We start from the raw sequence: 20,590 nt of genomic DNA on the forward strand, positions 1-20,590 counted from the left end.
ATTCAAATAAAACAGTTAAAACCACTTATTGATACCCAATAAAAATGAATCATGAGTTTTCTTACTCCAAGTTGTACCTGGAGTCAATTCCCTGGATGTTCCAGAACGATACAGTCTCATTTGGAATATAAACTTGGGAATGGAACAGAAAATAGTATCACAACACCTACCACCACCAAGGTTCCTGTGTGTGTGTGTGTGTGTGTGTGTGTGTGTGTGTGTGTGTGTGTGTGTGTGTGTGTGTGTGTGTGTGTGTGTGTGTGTGTGTGTGTGTGTGTGTGTGTGTGTGTGTGTGTGTGTGTGTGTGTGCGCGCGCGCGCGCGCATGCACACATCTTTGGCTACTAGCGCACAAAGAATTTAAACTGCACACAAAAGGTTGTCACCCTCGACCTCATTGGCATGTTAAGTATATTTCATGATTGTACACAATCACCTTTTCTGCCCTCTGATGCGGACAGTGTTGACAACATGGAGTTTGTGGTGATTTGCCTGCAGATTTTGGAACTGGCTTATTAATAGTTCATTGCATCAAATTCCAAAGAAGCAAAGAGGGTGAAACATATAAAGCTGCTGGTTAATTTAAAGCAGAATGGCTCAATGAAACAGTAGAAACTGCTACACTGAAAGCTCATGAGATCAGAAACATGCAGCTAAAAGAAATATTTATGTACAATACAGAAACAGGGGTTACCTGTGTGTATTGTAGTGATGCCAAAGATACAAGGGGGAAGAAGTAGAGTGATATTTAGAAACTTGACTTTTTAAAGCATTATTTAGCAAGCAAATCACATATGGATGGTGTGCAAAAGCTCTGGCAAAAATATCCTTTATTACCCCTACAGGCCTGCTCTGTGCATTTTGTGAGAGTGCAGATGAACGAGAGTGAAAATGATCAAACCCAGAGGAGATCAAAGTTCTTATTGTCAGTGTTTTGCTAGCTGTTGAAATGAATAACTCTATATATAAAATTCAGTGTGCACATATTGTTGGCACTGAGCAAAAAATTGCACAGCACAAGATTTTTGAGCACACTGGTCATTACAAATCATAGGGAGCATTAACCTCTAGCACTTCCAGGATTTCCAGAAAACCCCCTGATTTTTTTAGTTAATGCTGAAATGAGCCAATGAATTACCAACTATGTTTACTTGAATGAATTGTACTTCGCATTAAAATCAAGTGAATAACATCAAAAAATGCATACTGACATGATGGTTAGAACATTTTATGATAAGTATAAGAAATCTATCATGGTTATTAACATTAAATTATGAGCATAGAACATCAGCAATGAACATACGGTTAAAGTCATATAATCAAAATATCTGATTGAATGAATAGATACTGCTTGTCAAGGTATACTTACTAGCAATCTGGCATTGAAATAAAACCCATGATGTACACAGACAATTATAGCAAATATTTAATTGCATCAGATTAATGAGGCTGTATTAACTGACAATAGATGTGACATATTATAGGGCTATTTATTTGAAGTATAACTTTGTGGGTTTATGTAGTGATGTAGGTTGCTTCCATGTTTATGCAAAAGCATTCTGGGAATTCAGGTTTCCATGTGATGATGATGTTGAAATCAATGGATGGATCAGTGCATATTCTAATGGAGAGAAAGAGGGAGCCTATGTAGTCAGCCTGAGGTTTGGGATCAGGAGTTAAGGATTGGGATCCACAGAACTTGGCAATAAGTATAGGTTACTGTCTTTGGATAGTTTTCCTGAGGAGGCATGTTTCTCTTGGAAATTGAATATTCTTCTTTTGGCTGTGTGGGTTTCCTCTAGGACATATATGTCAAATTCAAGGCCCGCGGGCCAAATCCGGCCCGCGGTGGAATTATCTTTGGCCCGCGAGATAATATCTAATTACTATTAAAGCTGGCCCCAGTAATCGAAGCGCCTATGGCGTATGATATGGCTAATGCTGAGTTTATTCAGGTACCAGGTTTTCAGGGTTTTTAGTGTTTATTCGGCAGTCTTCTTCATAAGAAACGGAATTTGTAAAGTGAAACACTTTGCAGTTATAGCAGAGACTGAGACACATGAGAGCAGGCTGAAAAAACGGAGGCAACGAAAGCTGCGTTCGCACGCGTCTGACTGATCCGGCCCGCATGAAGCTGCAATTTGCTCAATCCGGCCCGTGACCTAAAATGAGTTTGACACCCCTGCTCTAGGATCTCTTATTTCCTCCCAGGTTACAAAGATGTACAGGATGTTAGGTTAACTGGCAACTGTAAATTTTTCTTAGTATGAATGAGTGGTAGAATCTGAGGGGTGGGGTTGATATTAATGTGGGGAGAGAAAATACATCAGATGAAAGTTCCCTTCTAATTCCGTTTCACGTGCCCCTTGAGCTTGGAAATTAAGGTGATCTACTCTTGACCCGAACCGGCAGCTTATAAGCCCCTGGCTTTAGCCGTTTGGGGCGAGAGTGTTAAGAAGCCTTCGCAAGTCGCCGTCGCTACCACAAGCCAGAATTATCCAGCCCGCATCGGAGTACCAGCAATTCGCCTTGCTTCGCCAGAGTGGGTCCGGGCAAGGTCAATCTGCCACGGGTGAGTGGAAGGCGGAGTCCTGATTCGATGTTCATGCCCATTGTCTGTGTCTACCCTTCAAAGAGTCCTGGCTCGGTGCCTGAGTGGAAGACGGAGTCCTGGCTAGATGTTCATGCCCTGTGTCTGTGTCTGTCCCCTTGAAGAAGAGTCCTGTCCACATCTGTCCCTTGAAGAAGAGTCCAGGCTCGATGCCTGATCTGAAGGAGGAGTCCTGGCTCAAGGTTCCTTGTCCTGTGTTTTGGTGTCCACGTTTCTGGCTGCGGTGAATCAAGGTCCTAGTCTCCTGGTCCAAGGTCTGCGGCGGTCCCAGTCCCCAGGGTCTCAGTCAAGGCCGGGGCTGTCCATGTTCCCACTGTCCAAGATCTGCAGCTGTGCATGTTCCCACTGTCCAAGGTCCGTGGCTGTCCATGTTCCCACTGTCCAAGTCCAAGGTCCGCGGCTGTCCATGTTCCCCCTGTCCAAGTCCAAAGTCTGCGGCTGTCCATGTTCCCACTGTCCAAGTCCAAGGTCCACGGCTGTCCATGTTCCCCCTGTCCAAGTCCAAGGTCCACGGCTGTCCATGTTCCCCCTGTCCAAGTCATGGCCATGGCGATCCCAGTTCCCTGTTTCCAAGTCCCTAGTCCCCTAGTCCGAGGTTCGTGCTCCTCTTTGTCCTCCTTGATTTCCTGATTTTCTGTGTAGCGAGTAATAAACGCTATTTTATTGAACCTAAGAAAGACGTGTTTGCGTCCTGCATATGGGTCCTCTCCCAGCACCCTTGTCCCCACCCCGTGTCATAGTTAGCCCGGACTTGGTGAATGAAGGGCTGTTATGTGTTGTTACTCTCCATGACATGAGGACTTTATGACACTGCCTGTATAGAGACTACTACCTGTCAGCTAGGTTGAAGTTGAAGGTTGTGAATTTTAACTCTTAGAGTTGTAGAACACAACAGCACAAAAGCAGGTTCATTGGCCCATCTAGTCCATGCTAAATTATTAATCTGCCTAGTCCCATCGACATGCAACCAGAGCATAGCCCTCCATACCCCTCCCATCCATGTACCTCTTCAGATTTCTCTTAAATGCTGAAATTGAACCCACATCCATGACTTTCACTGGCAGCTCGTTCCACACTCTCACCACCCTCTGAGTGAAGAAGTTCTTCCTCATGTTTCCGCAAACATTTCACCTTTCACCCTTAACCCAAGACTTCTAGTTTAGACTCATCCAAACTCGGTAGAAAAATCCTGTTCGCATTTACCTTATCCATACTTCTAATAATTTTGTTTACCTCCATCAAGTCTCCCATCATTCCCCTACATTCTCAGGAATAAAGTCCTAATCTATTCAACTTTTCTCTGTAACTCAGGTCTTCAAATCCTGGAAACATCCAACGTCCACGTAAAATTTCTCTGCACACGCTCGATATTTTCGTCATCTTTCCTGTAGCTAGGTGATAAGAGCTTCACACAATATTCCAAATTAGGCCTTCCCAATGTCACATACAACTTCAATATAATATCCCAACACTTGTACACAATAAACACGAGGAAATCTGCAGATGCTGGAAATTCAAACAACACACACAAAATGCTGGTGGAACACAACAGGTCAGGCAGCATCTATAAGGAGAAGCATTGTTGACGTTTCGGGACGAGACCCTTCGTTAGGACACAATTTTGTCCACAATATTGTACACAATACTTTGATTTACGAAGGTTAATGAGCCAAAAGTTTTATTTATTACCCTATCTACTTGTGACACTACTTTAAAGGATGGATCCCTCTGCTCTGCCATACTGCTCAGTGCCCTACCACTCACTGTGTAAGAACTACCCTGGTTTGTCCTTCCAAATTGCAACACCTCACACTGACTGCTTAAAATCTGCCATTTTTCAGCCCATTTTTAAAGCTGGTCCAGATCCCACTGCAAATTTTGATAGTCTTCCTTGCTGTCCACAACCTGGTCTGATTATTTTTCCCTTGGTGGAAAAGTCAAATTTTAGAAAGCACAGATGGGAACAGTGTGAAGGAGGTGTACAAGCCAAATTTTGACACAGAGCGTGGTAGAAAAGTGGATCATTTTGCTGTAGGAGGTGATGAAAACTGATACAATAGCAATGTTTAAGGCAGGTACATGAACAGACAGGAAAGAGAGGGCTAAGGACCATATGCAAACAGATAGGATTAATTATATTGGTTCATGGTCAACTTAAATATGTTCCAGTGCTGCACTCTTTTAAGTTATCTCAACTTTCAGGTGAAATAAATAGAAACTGGCTTTTGTACACAATGTGCTAGAAGACCTGATCAGGACCCGATGGAAGGTCTTTGCCCAAAACATAAACTCTTTATTCCCAATCATGGATGTTGCTGAGCTCCTCCAGCACATTGTGTGTATTGCTCTAGATTTCCAGCATCTGCAGTACCTCTTGTGTCAGAAACTGGCTTCGGCTGAGGAACATTAAAATGCACTTTGCTTTTGCTGATATGGCCTAATCTTATCAATAGCTAATAAACATTCTGTGTTGTAAGAGTTTGACATTGTTAATAGCATTGGAACAAAGAGCTTCATGAAAATTAGTTCATAAATAATTGTGTATAACATCATTTCTTAACATAGAGGGGCAGGGATCAATGCTGCCTGATAGGCTATCAGTTTTGTGCATGCTCTGAGGTGAAGCAGCCTTTTTGTCAATAATTCAAGGTCTCACAACCGACTCAGAAAGGTTTTAGCCTGAATCCTGTTCTATAGTCTTTACTGATGAACCTAGACTGAGTGTGGCACATTGATTCAGCTAACAGAGTTGCTGCCTCACTGCGCCAGAGATCTGGTTCAATCTAGTGAAATCTGCATATTTTCCCTCTGACCATTTCCTCTGATTGCTCCTATTTCTTCTCACATCTCAAAGGTGCACAGGTTGGACAGTTGTACACTGCCCTGGTCTGTTGGCGAGTATTAGAGCCTCAGAGGCATGGATGAGAATCTGAGAAACATAAATAGATGGGTGAATGGGTGAATGAAAGGTCTTTGTAATGAATGAGTGGGTGAATGAAAGGTCAGTGTGAATAGATAGTAGATGGTGGGAGTTCACTTGGTATTCTGAAGAGTTTATCTTTATGCTGAATGCATCTTTGATTCCAGAATAATTCTAATGGTCAACTTACTGCTCAGGGGTGTGTGCTTAGCCCACTGCTCTACTCTCTATATACCTATGATTGTGTGGCTAGGCATAGCTCAAATACCATCTATGAATTTGTTGGCGATACAACCGTTGTTGGTAGAATCTCAGGTGGTGGTGAGAGGGTGTACAGGAGTGAGGTATGCCAAGTGGAGTGGTGTCGCAGCAACAACCTGGCACTCAACGTCAGTAAGATGAAAGAGTTGATTGTGGACTTCAGGAAGGGTAAGACGAAGGAACACCTACCAATCCTCATGGAGGGATCAGAAGTGGAGACAGTGAGCAGTTTAAAGTTCCTGGGTGTCAAGATATATGAGGATCTAACCTGATCCCAGCATATCAATACAGTTACAAAGAAGGCAAGTCAGCAGCTATACTTCATTAGGAGCTTGAAGAGATTTGGCATGTCAACAAATACACTCAAAAACTTCTATAGATGTACCCTGGAGAACATTCTGACAGGCTGCATCACTGTCTGGTATGGGGGGGGGGGGGGCGGGAGGTACTGCACAGGATTGAAAGAAACCGCAGCCAGTTGTAAATTTCTTCAGCTCCATCTTGGGTAGTACCCAGGACATCTTCAAGGAGCGGTGTCTCAGAAAGGCAGCGTCCATTATTAAGGACCTCCAGCACCCAGGGCATGCCCTTTTCTCACTGTTACCATCAGGTAGGAGGTACAGAAGTCTGAAGGCACACACTCAGCAATTCAGGAATAGCTTCTTCCCCTCTGCTGTCTGATTCCTAAATGGACATTGAAGCTTTGGACGCCACCCCACTTTTTCAATATATATTATTTCTGTTTTTTGCACGAATTTTGATCTATTCAATATGCACATACTGCAAAATATTTATTTATTTGTTTGTTTGTTTATTTATTATTTTAGTTTGCCTTTTCCCTTCTATATTATGTACTGCATTGAACTGCTGCTGATAAGTTAACAAATTTCACGACACATGCTGGTGATAATAAACCTGATTCCGATTCTGATTCTGAAAGTACCTCCATTGGTTGGCACTGTTTACTCTCTGAAGCAGACATAAGACCATCTATTTCAAAAAGAATAGGAGAATTATTTTGGAATCTTGGTCAGTATTCATTCCTTAAGTAATGTCACTGAAGTAACCTGTTCTTTTCTCGCAAGGTTACTTCAGGTCATTTGGTCAATTGTTATCTCAATGGGTGAGATGGGATCTCCATGGGGGAAATCATTTGCTGTTTTCCCAGCACTGCTAAAAGGACTTCAGTGGCTGTAAAGTATTGTGCAACAGCAGGATCTCAGAGGAGTGATTTGCAGGCCTTGCAAATTGTATGTACAAGCAAGAGATATGATTTGTGTTCAGTTTGTGTGGTTCAGTATATTTATGGTAGTGTGAACTGTGAAGTGTGAACCACAGTCTGATTTGAGTAATTGAACTCCTAGAACAGATGCTCCAAACTGGAGACCTCGTTGAGTGAAACAAGTCAGCTTGAGGTGAGCTTCTGTGAAAGATTCAAGAGAGGATCCGGCAAGTGATGCAATACTGTGTTGGGCATGGTTTCAAATTGTGGACATCTCAAGAGATCCCTTCCAAAAAAGGAAAATGTTGGTAAGCCAACTTTGCTGATGCCTTCAAGGTGAATCCATCAGAATCTTCTGCCACGGACTATTTTATAATTGGCAATGTCTGTCCCTTTCTGGAGCCTTCCAGCAAGTTTGCTTCATTTTGTTACAGTAACTTTTGTGTCTATTGGACACATAGTTTTGTAGATAGATATCTGCGGACTAAATTAGCAACAGTAACATCAGATGCACAGTGATTGGTTTTTACCTCTATACCAATTGTGCACAGACGTTTGGAAGCACAGTTGAAAGTTGCATCAATTGATATGTGCATCAGGAAATCCCATTAGATTTAACTGATTAATTTTCCATCTTAATTCACTCAACCAATGCATTAAAAACACATGCACCATGCAGTTGAATTTCTAGGCTGTTGACAAATTGGTCACCAGAGTCACTGGACAAAGTCTGATTTTCAGCGTGATATATACTTCTCCACTGTTCTTATACAGCCTCTTCAAATAAGATTGGAATCACATACAGTGTCATAGTCTCCAGGCTAAATTCTGCAATTCATAAAAACGAAAGGAAGTAAGAATTACTTTTCAGAAGGAGCTCAGATTGTAATTACTTAAAATAACTTTGTTTTAATTTAGTATTTGCAAATATGTGGGATAATTTACCTCCTTTCCTTGTATAATTATTTTTTTCTGCAGCTACTTATTTTTACTGCAGCTAAGAATGATATTTTAATAGATTCTTTCAAGGATTCTGGGCTCAATATTAGTTGACTGTTTTCAACTGAGAAATTTAATCAGAGATCCAGATTTCCCTGAGGCTTCCAATGGCCAGTGTGACAGCATGCTGAATATATTCCATATGAACTGCAGTGGTGTTAGAACTACAGCAAGCAATTGATTTTTATAATGTGATCAAACTAAGTAAACTATTTGGATAGTCCATGTGGTTTTCAGCTTTTAAATATGCACCTATTTGGTATATGATATGATGTGTACAGGAAAATATTACTTAAAAACCCAAAAATAAAAATGATCTGCTGAAATTGAAAAGAAAAGAAACAAAAACGTTGGAAACGCTCTGCAGGTCAGGCTGCATCTGTGGGAAGGGAAGTAGGGTTAATGTTTCAGGTTGAAGATCTTTTATCAGGACTGGAAGGCATCAGAAGAAGCTTGTTAAGATGCAACGAGGTTGAAGGAGTGGATGTCTATGACAGGGTAAAACAAGAGTGCCCATGGTGATAACCCATAAACACGGTTTAGCAGTCAATATATGAATGAGAGCAGTGGGGGAGTGGGAACGTAGATAAAAGAATGTGGAATTGCAAACTGCAGAGTAGGAGAACATACATAAGTCAGGGTCTACAAAACCTGGCTAGTTAGAGAGATCACAAGAACAAAGATCCATTGCTTATTTTGCCTCAAAAGTGCATTTCATACATATACAGTATTTAGATTGATATTCTCAATACTTGAAGAACCTGCCTTTCCACAAATTAGACCTTAAGACCATAAGACATAGAGGCAGAATTAGGCAATTCAGCTCATTGAGTCTGTTCCGCCATTCCATCATGACTGATCCCAGATCCCATTCAACCCAACATACCTGCCTTCTTAACATAACCGTTGATGCCCTGACCAATCAGGAAACTATCAAGTTTCACTTTAAATATACCCATGGTCTTGGCCTCCATAACTGTCTGTGGCAAAGCATTCCACAGATTCACTACTCTTTGGCTAAATAAATTCCCCCTTAACTCTGTTCTAAAGGGCCGCCCGTCAATTCTGAGGCTGTGCCTTCTAATTCTGGACAGCCCACCATTGGAAATATTCCTTCCACATCTGCCTTATCTCGTCCTTTCAACATTCGGTAGGTTTCAATGAGATCCCCACGCATTCTTCTAGATTCCAGTGAGTACAGACACAAAGCTACTAAAAACTCTTCATACGTTAACTCCTTCATTCCTGGAATCATCCTTGTGAACCTCCTCTGGACTCTCTCCAATGGCAACATATCCTTTCTGAGATATAGGGCCCAAAACGGTTGACAATACTCCAAGTGTGGCCTGACTAGTATATTCAAAAGCCTCAAAATTATCTCCTTGCTTTTGTATTCTATCCCCCATAAATTGAAAGCCAACATGGCATTTGCCTTCTTTACCACAGACTCAACCAGTAAATTAACCTTCTGAGAGCCCTGCACGAGGACTTATAAGTCCTTTTGCACCTCTGATGATTGAATTTTCTCCCCATTTAGATAACAGTCTGCACTTTTGTTCCTTTTTTCCCAAAAAGCATTATCATACATTTCCCAACGCTGCCTCTTTTTTGACCATTCTTCCAATTTTTCTAAGTCCTGCTGCAATTGCATTGCTTCCTCAGCATCCCTTGTCTTTGTATCATCCACAAACTTTGCCACAAAGACATCAATTCCATTGTCTAAATCATTGACAAACAATGTGAGAAGTAACGGTCTCAATAATGACTCCTGAGGAACACCACTGGTCACTGGCAGCCAACCTGAAAAGGCCCCCTTTATTCCTGCTTGCTGCCTCCTGCCTGTCAGCCATTCCTCTATCCATGCCAGTATCTTTCCTGTAATGCCTTGGGTTTATTATCTTGTAAAGCAGCCTCATGTGTAGCTCTTTATCAAATGCCTTCAGAAAAGTTGGAGTCTAATTTTACTTGTTCCTTTTCTAATTTGTTGGTTTTCATTTAATATGTTTTTAACTGTTGTGTTTAGTAACTTTAAAAATCACATTCTCCCGATGAGTGAAAAGTCTCTTCAGTGGATTGGTTGGCCATTGATTCAGCTCTGATATTTGTTATGGCTCTGATCAGCATATAATCACTAGGTCAATCCATCAATGTTCTGCTTTGCCTGGTCCCTCTCCTTTCTAAGGAACAGTCTCCCAGCCACACCTTGGGCCTGTACGCAAAAAGAGGACAAAAAATGTGATGACATAATCTCTCTGAAACAAACATTCAATGAAAATGTTAAGACGTTCAAGAAAATAGGAGAGGAAATTGCTGAGGGAAAGTGACCATTTCATAACTGAGACACACTTTCCTTTCATAATCATTAGCAGACATACTTATCTGAACCAGATAACTATACACAAGATGCAAAGAGATGGCAGAACATTAAAATCCCTCTGATATTTGATAAAATCATAATTATTCTGTACATCAGATCTGCTTAGCTACAGATCTTCTGACATTGTCATCTAAGAATAATCAACAAACTCTAATGGTCCTTCTGAGAGTAGAGAATTTCCTTTTCAGGGAAGAAGCACCTCAGTAAGATTATTTTGAGAAGTTTGAATATATTTTGAGATACTTGATATTTTTGTGGTGACACTGGAATTTCTTTTGAAAGACAAGAGATGCTGGAAATCCAGAGTAACACACACGAGATGCAGGATGAACTCAGTAGGGCAGGCAGCAACTATGGAGAGGAATGAAGAGTCAACATTTTGGGCTGAGACCCTTCTTCAGGAATTTCCTTTGAACCTTGCACTAAGTTAAAACTACTGTAAATAGTTTCAATCCCCAGTGAGCCTCCTGAACATTTCACCAAACTAATTCCTTCTCACCAACGCCATTTGGCAATATTCTCTCTCCAGTTCAAATTGTACAAGCAAACTCTCAAGTATTAAATTTAGGTAACTACGAACATACCCACATGTATCAATCCACTTCAACTTCTGTTTTTCTGAGATTTTTATTGCAGTTCTTCATTCCAAAGAACCATTAAGAAAACCCATTTTAGGAGCTGAAGATCATCTTAAAGCAATACTGTTGTAACATTCCTTCCATTCAACCTATGAAACCTATGAATGCCTTCTCTCCACTCCCAGCACCAGCCCTCTGGAGACTTTTGAGTAGCTGCCTCTACCATACACGCAGCATTCCTACTACAGGCAGTCCCCGGGTTACGAACGAGTTCCGTTCCTGAGTCCGTCTTTAAGTCGGATTTGTACATAAGTCAGAACAGGTACATCCAGTATTATTTAGCGTCAGTTAGTCAAACGTTTGTCTTAGTATATAGTATATATATTTACCTTTCTATGCATATAAAATACTTTAGAAATGTACGTATTTCAATAATTAAACCACTGCATTGCTTAGTAATAATTGTAGCTTTCATTGGGGCAGGGGCTTTCACATGCCCCATTATTCTCACTTTATCCTTTACCTGCATCCTTTAAAATTGTTCTGATCATTGACTGACTATAGCCTAACGCTTTTCTAATGTCTGATGGAGTTTCACCTCTTTCTGATAGCTTTATTATTTCCACTTTATTTTCAATCCCGATCATTTTCCGTCAAGGGAACAGAAAACTGCAGATTCAGCAGCAGCCACGGGCCCTCTGCTTCCCTGGGTCCTAAAGTCCACCTGCACTGAAAAATGGGACAAGTGGGGGCAGTGCTGACTGGAAAAGGGAGGGGGGGTCAGGGTGAATCTTGCTAAGAAATATTTAAGCCAAATACAAAGTTACACTCTCAATACAGTGTTAATGGCAACTACTTAAAATGGCGGACGGCATCATGATCCGACTTAAAATGGTGGATGGCATTCTCTGTCTGTTCGCAAGTATGAGGTGTTCGTAAGTCGGAAGTTTGTAACTCGGGGACTGCCTGTACTTCACGGTGCAGAATTTAGCAACTTCAGCAATGACGTGATTTTGGGCAACAATGTTTACCTTCTGAGTAATTTCTTAACTGGTGAATTACAATGTTCCTTTCTGACACTCCTGCAACAAAATTCTGCATCCAAACAAAAGTAATTCTCAGGCTAACTTGGAATAGAAGATACAAATACAAAGGAATGCTGACAAAGGTCTGTTACTATTTATATTAGATATGGGGCTTTCTGACAATTCTAATTAATTTTGTTGTCCTCCAAATTGTTCCGGGAGAAGAGCTGTTTATAAGTTTATATTTAGATACCACATCATTCAGGCTGACTAAAAACATACGGGAGAACTTCCAGGGCAGTGCAAAGTACTTTTCTCAATGCATCATGCATGAAAGGGGAAAGGGCCAGTGAGCAGAGACACGGCTTATTGAAGGGTTCACTGGATAGCCCTTTGTGAGTCATACAAGTCGTTTAAACAGGACTCAGGCTGATTTGACTGGTTCTGTCAATCATGGAAGAGTTGAAAATTCATGTAGACATAAATGAATCTTGTAGCCAAGAAAAAAAGAAGAAGGAAATCATGTTCTGGGCTATAAACTGTAAGGCAGGGATGGGGAAGCAAAAATAATAGCTCTACTTGCCAAACTCAGTATTATCCAGCAAGGCAGAAGCCTGTTCACTGACCCAGAACTGATTCTGATTATGTCAAAATATTTGAATTGGAAATAATCACGAAGCAAAAGATTAAATTTGGACTGAATAAAATGGGTAAAATTACAAATTTATATTTACATTCACTGATCTCAAAATGAAACAATATTCTTAGCTTTGCCCCCTATTTCAAGATATGTACCTTTAGCAGATCTCCAGCTAATTGCCTTCTATCCAGACTGTTGGTTTTGTGCTTGTCCCGTATTTACTCACAGCTCACACAATTTACTCAGGGGATCTGTGTTGTTGATTTCCAAGTGCCCTCTCTATCTTTCGCATGCCATAGTAAGCAAAACAGAACATAGAATCCCAAATGTTGTCTAACTGCGCATCCCTAATTGAAGCTTTGAATGTTTTCTTGATTATTCTCATCAGATGTATTAGAGTTCCTCAAGGCTATGTTTGAATGTCACCAGAAAGTACAGTATGTCATCGCACCATGTTTTATTTTTATTTATATGATTAAAGTATATTAAATTATAGTCATGAGCTTTATATCTGTAGAAACACTGACAAGAAAATCTGAATGATATGGAACTTCATCACCTGTCAATGCTCTCCACACCACCTCTGTTACTGGAGAAGACTCCCTACCGTTAGCCATTTATAGATTATCAAATACGTTTTGGATCATTTTGGGAATCAAAACACAGGAAAGACAAAGAGGAACAATTATAATATAAATATAAAAACATATAGGTATTGTAAGACAGAGCATACAATGACTATATTGTAATAGTAAACACAGAAGATTCTGCAGATGCTGGAAATCCAGAGTAACACATACAAAATGCTGGAGGAACTCAGAAGGTCAAGGAGCATCCGTGGAAAGGAATAAGCCCTCGACACTTTGGGCTGAGACCCTTCATCAGAACCAGAAAGGATGGGGGATGAAATGAGAATAAAAAGGTAAAAGATGGGAGGAAGGGAAGGAGTACAATCTGGAATGTGATTGGTGGAACCAGGTGAGGGGGAAGATACAGTAGATGGATGATGGAGGGATGATGAAGATAGATAGATCTTTCCACAGATGCTGCCTGAGCCACTGAGTTCCTCCAGCATTTTGTGTGTGTGTTAAATGCTCCCAACGGTGTGCACCTCAAGTAGCTTCTGACAAAAAAGTTCAGCTCCTAGCCTTCACGTGTGGCTTAACTAGTAAGCCAGAAGAACTATTTCTACTGACAGGAGAAGAGGCAAAGGCGGGTTACTGAAACCAATCACTTTGGTCAGATGGGGCTCGTCAGCAGTGGTCGGCAGCTCGTCTAGGAGAAGGAAATCTCAGATTTCAAACTTCTGCTGCGTTGCAGCTATACCCACTCATGGGGAAGGCTTTGGGAGTAAACCCCAAGGGGAAAATTCGGAGATGGAGTCCCTAAGGCCATCCTACACTGAGCTCAATGCTGACTGGCAACTCCCGTGACACTGCTGGTAACAAACTGTATGGGACTCTGCCATTCCTCTGGGTTCATCAGATGTGTGGAGAGGGGTAGTTTGCTGCATGGGCACAGCTTTCTCTCCATATTGTACTGCCAAGGCTTACATACCTAGACAGCTAGGACACAATATCCATGGTCAACTCTGACTGACGGAGACCACAGATTCAAATATATTTCATGATATTATAGATATATATTTTTTAAATTATTTTGAATATTTTATGTATTTTGTATATTATCTGTTAAACTGCATCTTAATCTTTAATTGTTTCCTTTCTTTGTTTGTATTTTTTTTCAATGATTTTCTGCCTTCAGGATGGATGTGCATTTCACACACAGCTACAAGATGGAAGGGACATATATTTCATTTAGCTTTCCAAATCCTCATTTACTTCCCCATCCATTCTTCAAATCATGGAGAAATCAATGTCAGGCAAAGAGATTAAGTAATTAGACAAAATTTAAGTATTGACAACTCATGAAAATGTTGCTGTGCTTTGTGTTTGGAAATGATTGCACCATTCCCGTTGATAATTATACAGCTGTTCGTAGGACACAGCAGCGAATGTCCTGATAGTGGTCGTATTATTGAAAAACTGTGCCAGAATGCTGCTATACTATCTAATCAAGTGTTGTGGAGTACAAGAGACAAATAGAACATAGAATTGTATAGGACAAGAATAGCCACTTCTGCCTATGATGTCCATGCTGAAATCTTGCAAGAGATAGGAAATGAAACCAAGAAATAGTCAAGATCCTGAAGAAGTCAGAATGCATTTTCAATTCAGTTCAATTCAATTCAAGTTTACTTGTCATTCAACCTTACATGGATAACCAGGAATACAGCCAAATGAGACAGTGTTACTCCAGGGCCAAGGCGCAAAACACAAAATCAACAGTTACACAGCCCAAAGCGCACATGATATTTACAAGATAGAAAGTATACATAAGATCACAAGCAAAAGAAAATCTGCAGATGCTGTCAATCCAAGCAGCACACGCAAAACGCTGTAGGAATTCTACGGGCCTGGCAACTTCAATGGAAAAGAGTACAGTCGACATATAGGGCCGCCTGCTGAAAGGTCTCAGCCTGAAATGTCAACTGTACTTTTTTTCCATAGATACTGCCTGGCCTGCTGAGTTCCTCCAGCACTTTCTGTGTGCTGCAAGCATATACAAGATATCAGTAAACTACAGCCATGCAACAGAAGAAATCCATGAATGCTGCAGAATCTGCCATCAACCACAATACAGCTTGTCTTCTGCTAAGCAAACGCTGGGGGGCAGTACCAACTCCAGCCTGGACTCTGCACCACAGTGCCCCCAGTGGAGCGCACCAGCTCTGACACCTCTCTCCAGTCGGTTACAGACAGGTGATACAGTAGCTTGAAGCCCAGTCCGCCCTCTGACCGAACCCGTCTCCCCCTTCATTAGCCAATAAATCAGTGAATCGCACTTAACAGTGTCCAAAAGGGTCTTGTGATCTCAAGAAAGTGACTAAGATGATCAGTGCACGCTCCCTTCGTGCATCAACTCCTCCGATGCAAGCAGCCACAGAATCTGCACGAGCTCAGCTCTTTCATTTTCTCCCCCAACGGGAACTGATGGGTTCGACCTGCAGTACTTCAATGCCGAGCAGAATGTATAAAAAATACATTCTGAAAGGACAATGGCACCTTTTATTGGCCCTTGTAGAAGCTGCTATGATCTGACACGCCGCCATCTTAGGAAAAGGAGAGTTCAGTGGAGCGAGTGTGAGTGATATATTTAGACTGAATTTATTTATCTCTGAAAAATATGATGCTGTGCACTTGCAAACTGTATCGACCTGAATCGGTGTCCTGCGGCCTTCACTCTCACCATTGCAGATCTGTTCACTGATCAGCAACACTTCCCTGCAGCTGGAAGAGTATTTTTTGTGTTGAAGTGCATTCCTTTAAGAGTGATGTGCAAACATTGTATTGTCTGTAATGGTTGTGAAGAGTTGCAACATACCAATGGAAAACACCACACTGAAAATGACATTGTTCGTTCTAACCCAATGTGTTTAGGGAAAATTGGAACCTCAAGTTCTTGCTTTGATTGACTTTCCAAAACAACATTAAGGTGATCCACAATTATGGATCAATTTCTAGACCTTAATGATGTAGCTCACTTGTCATTCAACAAATGAGAGAGGAGGCGAGGGACCTGAGATATTAAAGATCGAAGTTCAAAGCACATTATACAACCTTGAGATTTATCTCCTAACAGGCAGTCACAAATCAAAGAAACCCAAAAGAACCTGTAAAAACAAGACCATCGAACACCTAATGTGCAGGGGGAAAAAAAAACAAATAGTGCAAGCAATAAACCTTCAACTCGGCCCTGCACCCGCTCGCTTCAATCTTCGACTCTTCCTCGCCTCCACCTGCCTCTCTATTGTTTGCGGTGATTGTTTACCATAAATTTTAAGAGTGAAAGTGTTATTAATAAAGTATTTTGTTATTTTCTTTGTTTTGTTTCCTGCCAATAAGTAGTTGCCGGTCAACACCAGTGCCACCTTAAACTAAAAGCTGTTTTTCCCTCCACAAATGCTGCCTGATTTGTTTTTTCTGTTTCAGTATATCGCGTCATATATATGTCTTTCTGACAAGTTGAAATATTCCTTATCCACTTAACTAAGATAAATCGATCCCAGTTATTTACTGCCTTATTATCCTCATCCCAACTCTCATTAAAGTGATAGACTCATCAATAATTTGGGTAACAGTGTCTTGTCTATAATCTGCTGACAAACTCTTATTTGGAGTTCTTCCAGAGTCACTCAGCTCTTGACCTCATCACAGCCTTGATCTGCCTCAATATCAACGTGGCATTTGACAAGGTGTAACTTGGAACCTCAATACGCCTGCTGAAAGAAAGAATGGCTTCTAGTGGTTGAAATGAGAAGTGGCACAAAGACACATAGCTGTTGTTGCAGAAATTACTGCAGGAGTTTTTTTTGGTTTACCATGGAATCCTTATTAAGACTCTTGGACAGGTAGATGGAGATGAATTTTTTAGAGGGATTTGGGCTGAACACAGCCGAGTGCGAATAGTTTAGATGTGCATCTTGGTCATCAGGGAAAAGATGGGCTGAAGGGTCTGGTTCTGTGCTGCTTTCTTCAAGATTGTTTTATGCAATTTCCAGTACACAGGTGTGAAGGGAAACTTCGGATAGTTACTCTGGATCTGAGGCAACACACAGAATACACAATAAGATAAAGAACACAATAATAAAAAGCACAATAAATATAAATACATAGGATAGCTTACATACATACACTGATTGTATGTCGATAAAGTGACTGTACATAATGTGACTCCAACAGGAAGTGATAAAGTATTGGCGGTGGTGGGTTACTGGCTGGAGATATTGATGACCCTTTCTGCTTAGGGAAAGTAACTGATTTTGAGTCAGGTGGTCTTGGTGTGGATGCCACATAGCCTCCTCCCTGTTGGGAGAGTGGCAAACAGTCCATTAGGATGGGTGGGATCCTTCATGATACTGCTGGCCTTTTTCCAGCACTTTTCTGCAACTATGTCCTCGATGGAGGGTAGGCTGGTGCCAGTGATGCATTGGGCAGCTTTGACTGCCCATTGCAGTCTTCCTGCAGTGCAGTTCTCATACCATGCAGTGAAGCCGCATGTTAGAATGCCCGCTACTGCGCATCTGGAGAAGGTTGTGAGTGTTGATGTTCATTATCCTGCTCTTTTCAGCTTCTTCAGAGAGCAGAAGTCTTGGTGAGCTTTCTTGACTGTGTAGAATGTGTTCTGGGACCATGGGAGGTTGTGCGAGATTACACTCCCAGGAGTTTGAAGCTGCTTGTGGTTTCCATTGCTGTGCCGCCAATTTAAAGAGGGGTCAGAGTCGAGCGAGTTCTCCCGCAATTGATAACCATCTCCTTTGTCTTGTTGGCAACGAGAAAGAGCTTATTTGCCTGGCTCTTCGTTATTGGTGATGAGCCCCACCACTGCCGGCCCTTTGGCGAACTTGACAATTCTATTACTCGAGTGCTTGGCCGTGCAGTAAGTGTGTGAGCAGAGTGTACACTGGTGGACTCAGCACACAGCCTGAGGGGCACCTATGCTGAGGGTGCCTGCACATGATCCGATTACCTCTAATCCCTGCCTGTCATGTGCCTATCCAAGCGCCTCTCAAGCCTCTCTCATGCATCTGCCTCCACCACTCCGGCAGTGCATTCCAGGCCTTAATCTCCTTCTCAGCCAAGCTCTGCACCTTATCAGTGATCATTACAGCCTGTGAAGGAGGTTAAGGGGAAGGCCCGCCATTTTCACCGAGAGCTACAACTGAGTTGCAATCCTGGTTTGCCAGCATCAGCTACAGCCAGAAAACAATCTGTAAAATGCAAATTACAGTCAGGTCACTTACACTGACAGAAGCCTCGAGGCAATGTGTTCACTATGCTTTGAAGTTTATTTTCTGAATTATTTTACTTATTTCCACTTTATATTTTGGAACTTGCTGTATACTGTAATATTTGTTTCATTAACTTATGGATGACTTCAGCTGCAAATCCTGTGGGAGTAGACGGGATCTGAACTCTGAGACTTTGAGGGATTATTTTCTCATTTGAACAGCATGAACTAAAGCTGGAAGCTAATTTAAAGCTTCAAGTATGTGAGCGAGAGAGAAAGAGAGAGAGAGAACAAGTAGTGTGAGGCTGAGGAAACCAAATAAGTATTACCCACAACATATTAACTGAAATAAAGCATGAACCTTGGAAAGTGATAAAGCAAAAGGAGGCTTCAGCCAAAACCAAAATACAAATGCATAACCTTTTGGGTCTATACAAATTTAAAATTAAAATAAAATACAATCTCAAAATGAAACCAGTGTCTATGTGAATGGAAAGCTGGTGCATGGTTGTACCATTGGAGACTGATAATGAGATCAAGAATAAATTAAAGGCTGAAATGGCTTTCTGAAAGTTACAAAGACTGGCAAAGCCCAAGAATAATAGAAAATACCTGGATATCTGATAAGAATAAATGAGTGCATTAGAAAGGTAAACAAGAGAGAAGAGGCCATCATAAAGAGGGATTAAGGTTATTTTTAATTCCTTAACAGAACAATCTTTTAAGTGCATTTGTATAGTCTTCTAAACTGGTGATGCCAATGCATATTTAACTTCAGGAATCGAAGCTAGAATTGACTTATATATCATACTCACCCTAAATTTCAAGCATGTAATAGTTTAGCGTTCATTTATGTACAGACTGCATCCATGGTTAGTGCAAACAATTGGTGCAAAGTTGCCAATGGCAGGTTTTGGGTCCAGCAGGGCTTTAGGTAAATCAATGGGGAAAGTCTGGAGTTTGCTAGGGAGGGAAGGGAACAAAAAAACCCAAAAATGTTAGACTTTTCAATAGGGTACTATGTTTTGTAACTTCAAAACATAAAATTAATCAAATGAAAACGCAGGATGTATGTCTAGATTTTAAAAAAACTTTTAGCAAGGTGAGCATATATGACGTGTGGTGGCATAATGATGTATGCCATTCACGTACTTTTACATATAACCAGGAATGAATTGTATAAACAACAACGAATGCTTAATCAAACAACATATTTACAATATAACTCAAATAGTACTGGAATATTAAATATACAACACTTCTCCCTGCTTAGCTATAAACTCCAACTCACTATAGAATGCTCCTGAAACTATACTATATACTGTACATATATAGAAACGTACTACATGGTACAGCTACTATATAGACATCTACAACGTAGTAAATTTAAAATTGTCCTTTTCAGCCAATCACTGTGGAGGATTTCTAACTCTTGTAGGATAACGTCATTCCCGACGAGGTGTAGGGTGGAAGGGGTGTTGGTGGGTGGGCATTATTTTGCTTTGCAGGAGAGACTTGCAGCTGTGAAACAAAGTCATGTTCTGGGGCCTCCTCCGTGGTGGCAGTAGGTATTGATTGTGGAACTGTAGGAAGTGTTCTGACAGCTCTGGGCTGCTTTATTCTCTAGCATTGACTCTGGTCTCCTCAACTGATCAGAAGATAACATCAGATGCAACCTCTACTGGGTGGGTGAGTGATCTAGTTCTGTCCTTAATCTTTCCAAATACCCATCATTGATCACCTCTGTAATCTCTTGCCAGGACTGCTTGTCCAGGAGTGAAACATCAAACTTCCTTTGATATTTGAGGAACACTCAGTTTGTCTCAGCTGCTTGCCCTGAATACTTCTGAGACTGGATTTGAGAAGAATCCAAATGCGAAGGATGAACCAGGAACAGGGTAGCTGGTGAGTTGTTGGTTGTGGCGTGTGTTGTATTGGGGTATGTAAGGAGGAAATTGGTGAGCCTTGACTTAGCGTTTGTATAGTATGTTCTACTGACATTGCTCACAGTGCATTCTTTAGATTCAAGACAAACCTTTTCACCCAGTCATTTGTATCTGAGTGGTATAGTGCAGATGTAATATGTCTTATTCCATTCATTTTCAGGA

This window comes from Hemitrygon akajei, chromosome 15, assembly GCF_048418815.1.
Source record: "Hemitrygon akajei chromosome 15, sHemAka1.3, whole genome shotgun sequence".
NCBI classification, from domain to species: Eukaryota; Metazoa; Chordata; class Chondrichthyes; order Myliobatiformes; family Dasyatidae; genus Hemitrygon; species Hemitrygon akajei.